The 12,037-nt window shown below is 34.4% G+C and overlaps 1 protein-coding gene across 8 annotated transcripts in view; it reads right to left on the bottom strand.

Annotated features, from left to right (window-relative positions):
- The window catches only part of RABGAP1L (RAB GTPase activating protein 1 like), a 734,005-nt gene that overhangs the window by 307,188 nt on the left and 414,780 nt on the right, over positions 1-12,037 (bottom strand). The gene's annotated exons all lie outside the window — the stretch shown is intronic.

The following is a 12,037-nucleotide window of genomic DNA, read 5'->3' as shown; positions in this document are numbered from 1 at the left end:
CTTTTCAGTATACAATATTATTCAACATATTTTTTGTCCATAAGCCTTTACACTGATTCTCAATTACACATTTGCTTATTTCTTTAGTACTGAGTACAGATAGTCCACTGGGATGAAGAGATCATTTTCTAAAAGTTCATTTACAGGTCTGTTATTTCAAACAGCATGTGTTTTCCCATGACGAGAGTAATAGCAAAATGAGGTTCTCATATTTTGTTCCCATTACAAAATTAGCCCCTAACTAAAGAAAGTGCCCAGCACAGTAATTTGTTAAAGGTAAAGTAGTCTAAAATTATTATTTGTGGAAAAATGTGCTAAAAATTTTTCTAATAGTGGCTGTAAATGTCAAACAATTCAAATCACAGCTCTGCTACTTATCAGCATTACTTAATTTTCCTAAGCTTCAATTTTTTTCAATGAGCTAACAAATATTTGCTATTGATTATGTGGAAGGCATTGTTCTTAGAAGTGAATAAAATCTTTATCCTCATAAAGCTTATTTTCTACAGGGAAAAGATACAGCTATAATAAATAATTTATATCCTATGTTTGTAGGTAATGACTACTATGACTGCTATAGTGAAAAATAAAGCAGAAAAAAGAGCTAAGCAATGCCAGGCTAGCAGGAGATTTCAATGTTAAATGGAATGAATGGTTAGTGAAGACCATATTGAGAAAGTAACACTTGAGCAAGGACTTGAAAGAGGTAAAAGAGCAAACTACAAAGATTTCTGGGAGAAGAAGGTTCCAGGCAGAGGGAACAACCAGTGCAAAGGCTCTGCAGCCTGAGTATGACTGGCATTGTGTGGCTACAGCAGAACAAATGAAGGAGAGAATAGGAATATATGAATTTCATGTTCTGGTAAACCACTGCAAGGACCGTGGCCTTTACACTGAAGGCAACAGAAAGCCACTGGAAGCAGGAAGACAGGGTTGGGCATTAATGTAGTTTAGATCAGGTGATACACTGAAAATGGAGAAAAATGATTAGATTCTGAATATATTCTGAAGGTTGCCAATATGATTGCCTACTGGACTGGATGTGTGATGTGAGAAATAACAGAGAGTAAAGGATGATTCAAAGTTTCAGGCCTGATGAACTAAAAGAAGACAGTCACTGTTAGCTGAGCTGAAAAAGACTGGGTGAGTAGATTTTGTGGGAAAGAAAAGCATTCATTTTCACAAAGGCTTCAAGAGGAGAAATTTGGTAGGTATTTAACTGTATAATCCTAAAGTTCAAGGAAAAGGCCAGGGTCAAAGATAAAACTTTGACAGTCAGTATACAGATGGTTATTTTAAGCCATGGGACTGGATAGGATCACTAATGCAGTAAATGTAGGTAGAAGAAAAGTCCACAGATTGAAATAAAGAGCTCAGGGAAAAGAGAAAGAATGTGCAAAAAAGACTGAAAGAAAAAGAGTGCAGTAGAAGCCAAATAAAGAAAGTGTTTCAAGAACAAATTAGTGAGAGGAACAGTGTTAGATGCTGTTGACAGACCAGAGGAAAAAGACTGAGACTTGCCATTAGAGTTACATTGGTTCTGGCCAGACCATTTTCAGTGCAGTGATACATGTAAAAGTCTAAGTGAAAAGAGTTTAAGAAAAAGTAGGAGGAAAGGAATTGGTTGCAGAAAGCATATACAATTTTTATTTGTTTTATTTGTTTTAAATGGGAGCAGACACCTTCATCTGTAATAAAAGGCAATAATAGAATAATAGTAACCACCACATCCCTCATGTGAGGATCAACAATGCCTAGCACGCAGTTAGGTACTAAACAAAGGACAGCAATCAGGCTGATATCAAGGGGAATACTATGTTCTTCTAAATAGCCAGTTTGATCCACAATAGGTGATTGAATGTGGAGTTCCCCCGAGGGGATACTTTTTGAAAAATAAAATAAAACTTTTTAATTGGAAGTTATTTCAAATTTACAGGATAGTTACAAAAATAATACAGAGAAGCCAACATACCCAGATGGGGTCTTACTATTAAAATTCTTATAGATACTTAGGTTCATTGTTTTTTAGGAATGATAAGTTTTCTACATGTATCTAAAAACACCGATTTGTTTACAGAACCTGCTTTTCCTTACTCTGTAAAGCTACAAATTTCAATATAAGTCTAAGATATCTTTACAAAATGGCAAAAGTAAAACTCACTAACGACAAAAATGGTCATAAAATCCATCATCAAAAAGTCATTAAAAATCCCAAAGAATCCACAAGCTAAGAAAGAAGATGAGCAAAATTGCAGGACACAGGATGGAAACACAAAATTCGGTTGTGTTTCTATATATCAGCAATGAACAATCTAGAAAGGAGATCAAGAAAACATTTCCATTTATAATAGCATCTAAAAGAACAAAATATCTAGGAATAAATTTAACAAAGTGTGTTAAAAGGCTTGTACACAAAAACTACAAAACATTGGTCAAAGAAATGAAAGAAGACCTAAATAAATGGGAAGACTTCTCGTATTCATTCATTCATGGATTGCAAGACTCGATGTTGTTAAGCTACTAATGCCACCCAAAGCAATGTATGTATTCGATGCAATAAAGAAGACTTTTCTTTTGGCAGAAATGGAAAAGCCAATAAAAACATTTATATGCAATGGCAAGGGGCTCCAAATAACCAACAACATCTTGAAAAAGAAGAATAAAGTTGGAGGACTCACATTTTCCAACTTCAAAACTTGGTACAAAGCTACAATAATTCAAACAGTATGGCACTGACATAAGGACATACAAATAAATGAATGGGATAGATTTAAGAGTTCACCTAATAAAACCATTTATAGCCATTGATTTTCAACCAGGGTGCCAACTCCACTCAAAAGGGAAATAATACTCTGTTCAACAAATGATGCTGGGAAAACTGGATAACTACACACAAAAGAATAAAATTGGAACACTACTCACACTGTACACAAAACCTAACTCAAAATATATCAATGACCTAAACATAAGAGTTAAAACCATAAAATTCTTAGAAAAAAACAAAGGGGGAATTTTTCAGTACCTTGTATTGGGAATGGGTCCTTAGGCTTTATACCAAAAGCATGAGCAACAAGAGAAAAAGTACATAAAATAAACTTCATCAAAATTAAAAACTTTTGTGCAGCAAAGGCATGATTAAGAAAGTGAAAAAAAACAACTAGAGAGAGAGAGAGCACTTAGAAAACATTTATATGGTAAGGAGCTAGTATCCAGAATATATAAAGAACTGCTACAACTCAACAACAAAAGACAAACAACCCAATTAAAAATGGACAAAGGATTTGAATAACATATATCCTAAGAAGATATACAAATGGCCAATAAGCACATGAAAAGATATTCAATATCATTAGCCATTAGGGGAATGCAAATCAAAACTACAATGAGATACTGCCTCAAATCTACTAGAGTGGATATTTTAAAAAATGCAGAAAATAAAAACTGTTGGTTAATAAACAGGTAGGAATGTAAACAGTTTGGCAGCTCCTCATAAAGTTAAATACTGGATTACTATCTGACCCGAAAATCCCATTTCTCAGAATATACCCCAAAAGAACTGAAAGCAGGGACTTAAAGAGATATTTCTACTCAGTTTTCACAGCAGCATTATATATAATTTTCAAAAGGTGGAAGCAATCCAAGTATCTAACAACAGATAAATGGATAAATAAAATGTAGCATATCTATGCAATATAATATTATTCAGCTATAAGAAAGAATGAAGTTCTGATACATGCTATAACCTAGATGAACCTTGAAGACACCATATTGAGTAATATAACCCAGGCACAAAAGGACAAATATTGTATATTTCACTCATGTGAAGTATTTAGAATAGTTAGATACATAGACAAGAGAATGGACTGCAAATTGCCAGAGGCTTGGGGGGGTACGTGAGAGATGGTTGAAAATGGGGAGATACTGATTTATGGGTATGGTGCTTCTGTTTGGGGTGGTGATAGGGATTTGGTAATACGTGGTGATGTTGGTAGTATAATATTGTGAATGTAATTACACACATGATAGTCGATACCCATGATACAAGTTAAAATAAAACTTCTGTGTTGTACATATGTTACCACATACACATAGAAGTCATTAAGCTTCCCCTTCTCTTTCTGAGGTCAATAGGCAAAGCAAGATCGTGGCCTGATCTGTGATATTGGACCCTAACAGGACGAGGAGGATATGAAGGATAGTTAAGAACAGGGAGATAAATAACTGACAAAGTAAGGAGTAAGTTCAGGCAGGATGATAATCCACCAAGAAGTGCTGGAGTCTGAGCACAGTAAGGAGGATATGTTGTGAAGAATTAACCTTACCCTCATAAGGGTTTGGCCTTTGCCCTTGTCTGTTGGGAGATGATGACTTGAAAGAGTGTTTTTGTTTACCTGGGGACTCTGGACCATACCAGACAGTCGAACAATGTAATTTATGATGGGAGCTTTGGATCACAAGGTATCAGCCCTACATTAGGAGGGACTAGAGATTAAGGGTCAACCATGTGAGCAGTCAACCAGTGGTATGTGATTGAACCCAAGTGAAATTCTGCAAGAATCAAGGGCTTCCCTGGCTGGCAATACTCTATGCATTATATCACTCATTGTTACCCAAAGAGTAGCAGTGTCCATAGTCTACATTTGGAATTTTCCTATACTTTGCCCTATGTGCTTCTTTCCTTAGTTAATTTTAATTTGTACCCCTTCCCTGTAATAAACTATAATTGTGAGAATAACTGCTTTCAGTGAGTTGAGTCCTTCCACTGAATTACTGAAACTGAGGGTGCTCTTGGGTGTCCCCAAACTTATAGTTGGTATCAGAAGTGGGAGCTGTCTTTTGGATTACCCCCAAACTCTGCAGAGGACTTCTGCACACAAAAAAAGGAGTGGTAGAGATGGGAGATTGGTTATATACAGGGACGTTAATCAGTTGGATGAATATGTTAAAAATAATGGGTAAACACCAAAAAGGAGAACAAAAAATAGTGGGAGCCAGGTTTCTTGGCTAGAAAAGAGAGTCACAAATATGGAAAAGGAGAACACAAGAATTAATTCCTGAAGTTGGACTAGAATTCAGAAGTATTATTATGATCATAGGGCTTTCATTACATTTATGTAACGAGAGAGAGATAAACAGATATGTGCAGTGATATCAAAGAAAATGGCAGAGTAAGGGTCTCTGGAAATTTTCTCTTCTATAACAGCAATGAGAAAAATGGCAAAAAATTGTCAGAATCAATTTTTCAGAAATCTGGAAATTAATCAAAGGCTTAAAGCAATTTGGGAGCATTTACTCAAGACAAACAGCTGAATCTTGGTAAGAACAAGGAACTTTGTGCATTTTAATTTGCCATAGTTTCACCCCTGACTCTACAGCTCCCTGGTAGCCTTGAAAACTAATAGCCTGCAGTTAGAGTGAAAACAAACAGTACAGCAGTCATCAAAGGGAGCAAACTGAGGCTGGAGTTCCTTCAAAGCCTTATTCCCAGAGAATTATCATTATTTAATCATCTAGTAGTTCCCTGGATGACCCCATTTGCAAGTCTTGCCCAATGCAAAAATTTCTTTTCCAGGGGCATTTGTCAAAAATAATTATAAGCAATTGTTTAATTTTGTGGTTCCCTGAAGCAGCAGAAAATAGTTGGGGTAAACAGGCTAACCGAAAAGTTAAAAGGAAAAGTTGGAGAGTGACATGTACATAAAGGCTCTGAAAGACTCCATATGGCATATTCATGGGAATCTAGAGGGTCACACATGTTAGGGCAGGGCACATGCCCAAGACTGTGAGTACGCACAGGAAAAACCTGAAAAAGCCCTAAGCTCGCACCTGTGGCGACCTTGAGACTTTGACTTAAAAAGAAACAAAATTTGAATAGACCTATAATTCTATAATAAGTAAAAAGATTGAGAGAGTAATAAAAAAATCTTCCTACAAAGAAAAGTCCAGGGCCATATGGTTTTACTGGTAAATTCTACCAAACATTTAAAGAAAAATTAGCACCAGCAATTAAACTCCTAGGTAGATACCCAAAAGCACCGAAAACACATGTTAAAAACATAACGTACACAAATGCTCATAACAGCATTATTCTTAATAGCTAAAAGATGGAAACAACCCAAGTTTCCATTCAACTGATGAATGGAAAACAGAATGTGGTATACACACACAATGGAATATAATTTGGCTGTAAATGAATGAAGTTCTGACACATGCTTAAAACATGGATGAACACTGAAAGCATGCTAAGTGAAGGAAGCTAGACACAAAGGCCACATGTAATATGAACCTATTCATATGAAATGTCCAGAAGACACAAATCTATAAAGACAGAAAGTAGATTAGTGGTTGCTAGGGACTGGGAGGAGGTGGGGGAGTGACTGAATGGGTGTAAGATTTCTTCCTGGGGTAATGAAACATCTGGAATTAGAGGTGATGGTAGTTAAAACCTTGTGAATATACCAGAAACCACTAAATTACATACTTTTAAAGGGTGAAATTTATGGTATGAGTTATATTTCAACTTAAAAATCTGGATGCAAATGTATGTATATGTACATATGCATATATTCATATGCACATATATTTCCTAGGTCACCCATTGAGAGAACTTGTGAACTCCAATAGCAATGAACACACTTAAGTGTCCAAATGCTGGTTTCTTAAAATTTTTTACTAAGAGGAACTAGGGTTCCTTGGTAAAATAGCCGATTGTAGAGCTGGGACAGAGAAAGTACAAGATAAGCCTGGAATTATATGAAGGCAGAAGGAACAGCAGCGCGCTCAAAAACTGATCATGTGATCGTGTCAAAAGGACAAAAAAGCCATCTTGAAGCTCTCCCACTTGCTAAATTAGGGACAATTTGAACATCAAAACAAATAATGACAGCAAGATAACATAAACCATTAAATAAAATGAGAATCTATGAGTTCATACGGATATGACGAAAGAAACTGAGAAAGGACAAAAAGAAAGAGAAAAGAAAATCTGATGAGGATATTTACACAATATATCTCCACACAAGGTATCTCCACACAAAATACATATTAATTATAAAGAGAAAAAAAGGATAACTTCATAGTATAGCAGTATTATGAATCAGTGATCCTCATCAATAATGGTGAAAATCAAAACTGTGAACATCTGAGAGAAAGAAATGAGAACAGATCATTCCTTCTGTGCTATTCCTGCCAAAGACAGATAACCTGAATCTATTCATGAGGAAACATCAGATAAATCCAAATTGAGAGACTGTCTGAAAATGACTGGTCTGTAATCTTCAAAGGTGTCAAGGTCAAGAAAGCCAAGGATAGAGTAAAAAATTGTTTCAGATTGAAGGAATCAAAGAGATATGACAACTAAATGAAATGCATGATTCTGAACCGGATCTTTTTGCTATAAAGAATTATTTGGACAATTCATGAGAGCTGAATGAAGTCTGAGGGCTAGGTGGTAGCAATATATCAATGCTAATTTCCTGATTTTGATGTTATATAATGGTAATGTAGAAGAGTATTCCTACTTGTAAGAAAAAGAACCGAAAGTTTTTTGGGGTGATGGGGCATCAAGTTGGCAACTCACTGTCAAAGAGTTCAGGAAAACAAAATTCAGCACTTATTATTTTCATGTAAGTTTTTAAAATATATAAAATAAATATATGTAAATAAATAAATATTTAAATGTGACACAGTTCTTTTGTCTGTTGAATTTAATGGCACAAATTAGAGCTTAAAAAGCTATGAAGTTTGTCCCAAAAGCTGGTAAAAAGGAGAGTATCATATAAGCTCTAAAAATAGATTCACTGATATGAAATAATCTAAACTTTGGGGATGATAAATGTAGGAGTCTAGACGTACTCACAAATATTCACTCACAACGCAATTTTCTTATCTAAAATAGCTGACAAAATTCCTAGATATAAGCTGCCTTTTAAGTAACAGTTTTTAAAAAAGACCCTGGGCAATAACTTAAAATGAAGTGACTATACTCTTTAAAAAAAAAAAAGAAATATAAAATTAGACTGCCATATCTTAAAAAAAAAAAAAAAAGTTTAACACCCCATTACAAGTAAACCACTATAAATTACTCAGAGTGTCAATTTATATTCTTGGACTTTTCACTAAAAAAAAAAAAAAAAACAGTATAAACCCAGCAACTATACAAAGCAAAGCAGTAGTCCTGCTCTTACAGAACTTAGCCTGAAGATTTTTACAAATAAAAATATTTCATAGGAAAAGAAAAATGGTAGGAATAAAGAGCTATGCTAGAGTTTATACACATTAATTTTTCCTTTAAAATATCAACATGGTAGCTATGATATCACATCTCCAACAGCAAGGAGTTGACTATAGGCTCCATTTGCTGTGCCCTGAAATCCATCTCTGCATTTATACCAAGACCACCCCAGGATATTCCCAGATAATACTAAGACAGGTGAGCTTCTGGAAGAAGTGGGACCTCACTGGTAAATCTGGCTGGAGGACTCCCCGATGGTCTTGCCAAATTTTTCTTAGACCTGCTATACATTCTAAGACACTTTCAACCCAACCTTCCTTCCTTTCCTCTTTTCTTCCCTTGGTGTGAGACTTGCATTGTGGTCTGATGACTATCCCAGTCTCTCATGCTCTTCCCTACTTCTCTTACAGGTATTACCACTAATACATTTCTTGAACACTTAATCCTGTCTTGGTGATGGCTGCTCAGAGGACCTGGACTACCAGTCAGTATTAACAAGTCAAAACTATAGAGTTAATTATATTGACACTACCACTAGTTCTGAACTTTGCTTTCTGAGACAAAGAAAAGAAAATGTCAGATACAACCTTTTTCCTCAAAGACTGAACATACTGCAGAAAATACTTAAATGAATCTAATATGCTAATGTGCAATACATGATCTAGAATAATAATCTAAATTTTACAGAGCATTTTAAATCTGCAAATGTTGTGAGCAGAAGTGAGTAGGACAAGCTTCACAAGGAAAGTAGGAAACTTTACAAGAGACAATCTGGACAGATGGGAAGGAGGAGGAGAGCGATTCAGATTTATACCCTTTCTAGGGAAGAAAATGGATCTTTAAAAGACGCAGGCAGAGGTCTAATTAAGGAGGAGGCTTCAAAATTATAAAGATGTTGCCAACTGCATAACATTTAGAAAACAGAAAATAAGTCTCCTTAATTCTGTAACATAAATAGTCCTCTCAGGAAAAACTGAGTATTGACTGTCGAGGACATTAAAGGTATTTGAATCTTGTACAAGAATATATTTCAACTTTGAGAAAAACCATAAATTCAGGAGGCATTATGAGTGGCATTATCTGACTGTCCCTTGTGTTTTGTCTTTGTAGGTGAGTTTTTTCTTTTTCCTTTCCCCTCTGTTTTACAAAAATAATCTTACTTTACTTTGCTTCCTCAGAGAGTAATGTTGATTTCTAAAAAGAGTAACTACATTCAAACCCTCAGGATCCACACCAATCCCTTAATTCTAACTATATCCATTTTTATCACCCTCGTAATTCCATCCTTTCTCTTTTTTATCCTAGTAATATTGTGACGACTTCAATTAGCTTTACAGTTGAAAGACTAAGAAACTATAAAGCTATTTCAAGAAAAGCGGTTAGGGGACCTAAACACACGAAGAAATTTTAAAAATCTCTTCTGGCACTCTCAAGAGCAATACAAATTTCTCATTCTCTTTCCAGGACTCCAGCTTGACAAACTTGATCTTTTCACCGTTACAGTCTCTAAAGAAAAATCTATATTTGAAAACCATATCATATCTTCTCAGTTGCGCTCTGACTCATATACAAAGTCTATCCTATTAAAATGTATATTAAAGAAGACAAAAAAATCCTCATTTATGACTATACTAACAAATATATTAAATGTTTTTTTAATCTTGTAAGCAAAGCCTAAGCATGAAATTAACCCCAAATACACATATTCAATAAACTTATCAACTTTAGCTTGCCAAGATTTGTTTTATATGAGTGTACACGTGTGGGCATGTATCTACTGCTCTGAATGAACTTAATTGTCCTTGGCAATAAACAAAACTGGACAATTCCTTCAAAATGGATAATATGAAATGAGTGATTTATTTAGAGGGTAGGGGAAGACTACAGAAATCTCTTACTTGCGAGATTAAGATTATCAATATGCTAAACAGGTACCCTCTCTATCGTACTGTAAAAAGGAATTTCAAATAAAATTCTTACTTTCCCCCAGAAAATCTGATACTATTAATCAACAACTTGTCTACTTATTAATCAACAACTTGTCTACTGAAAAGTTTGAGAGGGACAGTGAAATTTTGATTTTTCCTATTTCCTCTGTGGAGCTAAACAACACCCTGTAGAAGGTAAATTTTGGAAAAAATGGCCATCAAGCATACTAAGTATAGTTAAGCAAAGATGTCAGTGGTCTAATAGTATCAAAGACACAAAAATTAAACTTTAGGACCCAGAACTGAAGTGAGTATCTAGTAAACACCTCAAGCCTTAAAGTGCAAGCAAGAAATAGATGAGTCCAAACTGAGTCAAAGTAATCTGCCCTAAATTCCTACTAAAAAATACTAAATCTGCTTTGAAGATAAATTACATTATCAAAGAGGCTTTATAAATTTTTTTACACAAGGTCCAGTCTATCAAAAATGATCAAATATGAACAAAAATGAGAGCAAATAGGCAAAAATGAAGAGATAACAGATAATAGAAATAAATTTATAGGTGATCAAATATTAGATTTTAATAGACATGGACTCTAATATAATTGGTTACCCTATTTCAGAAAATAGAGGAAAAGAGAAAGAAATTCACCAAAGAAATGGAATCTGTTTTAAAAATCAAATGGAAATCCTAGAAATCAAAAATAAAACAACCAAAAATAAGAATTCAGTGGTTCATAGTTAGAGAGGATTAATAGAAAATATATCTGGAAGGAAGCACAAAAAGAAAAAAAGAAGAAAATAGTGTAAGAGACATAAGGGGAAAGGTAAAATAAATAGAATTGGATATCCAAAAGAGAGAAGAGAGGACAAACAATATCTGGAGAGACACATACTGTGAATTTTCTAAATGTTACAAACTATATCAAGACACACATGTGAAAACAAACCTCAATATAAAGAAAGTCACAACTAGGCACATTATAGAAAAATCGTTGAAAAATCAAAGATAAAAAAAAATTTTTAAACAGAGAAAAAAGAAGCCAGCATAATAAAACTGGCAGCCATCTTTTAACGGAAATCATGGAACACAAGCTTAGAGAATGACATCCTTAAAATGTTAGTGGGGGAAAACAATAGTCAATCCAAAATACTACATCAAGTGAAAACACCTTTTCAAAATAAAGACATAATGATGATACTCTCGGGCAAACAAATCCTGAAAGAACTTTTACCAGCATGCCTTCATTAAAGAAATATTAAAGACAGTTCTTCAAGTAGAAGGAAAATGATCTCAGATAGAAGCAGAAGTGCAGGAAAAAATGAAGAACACAGGCTCAGAGAAATATATGGGTAAATCTAAATGAACGTGAAATGTTAAAAACAATGTCCTGTGGTGGGGAGAGGACATATGCAGAATTAAATACATAGCAATAATATAACACCAAATAGACAGGTGATAAAAGAGTTGTAAGTTTCTTGCATTGTCCAGGAAGAGATCAAACTAGTAATCAAAGGTAAATTCTAGTAAGTCAAGGATGGCATCGTAATCTCTAGAGTAACCATTAAAAGTGTAGAAACTGTATAACTAATAGTTACGGAGGGGGAAAACGGGAAAAAAATGAAAGAAAAGAGAAAAAACCAAATGAAAAATGGGACCTATAGAACACAAATAGTAAGATATTATGTTTAAACTTAAATACCGTCAGTAAATTATTTAAATGTACATACTCAATATCCCAATAACAATTGTAGAGCTCGTTAAAATAAAAAAGCCAATTGTAGGAGGCTTACTGGAGACAAGCTTAATTATAAAGATGGAAAAAAATAGAAAGTAAAAGGATATTAAAAGATATACAACACAAAATAAGGCTAA

The sequence above is a fragment of the Tamandua tetradactyla genome, chromosome 4 (assembly GCF_023851605.1).
Source record: "Tamandua tetradactyla isolate mTamTet1 chromosome 4, mTamTet1.pri, whole genome shotgun sequence".
Lineage (NCBI taxonomy): Eukaryota > Metazoa > Chordata > Mammalia > Pilosa > Myrmecophagidae > Tamandua > Tamandua tetradactyla.
This window is presented reverse-complemented; position numbering and strand designations above follow the sequence as displayed.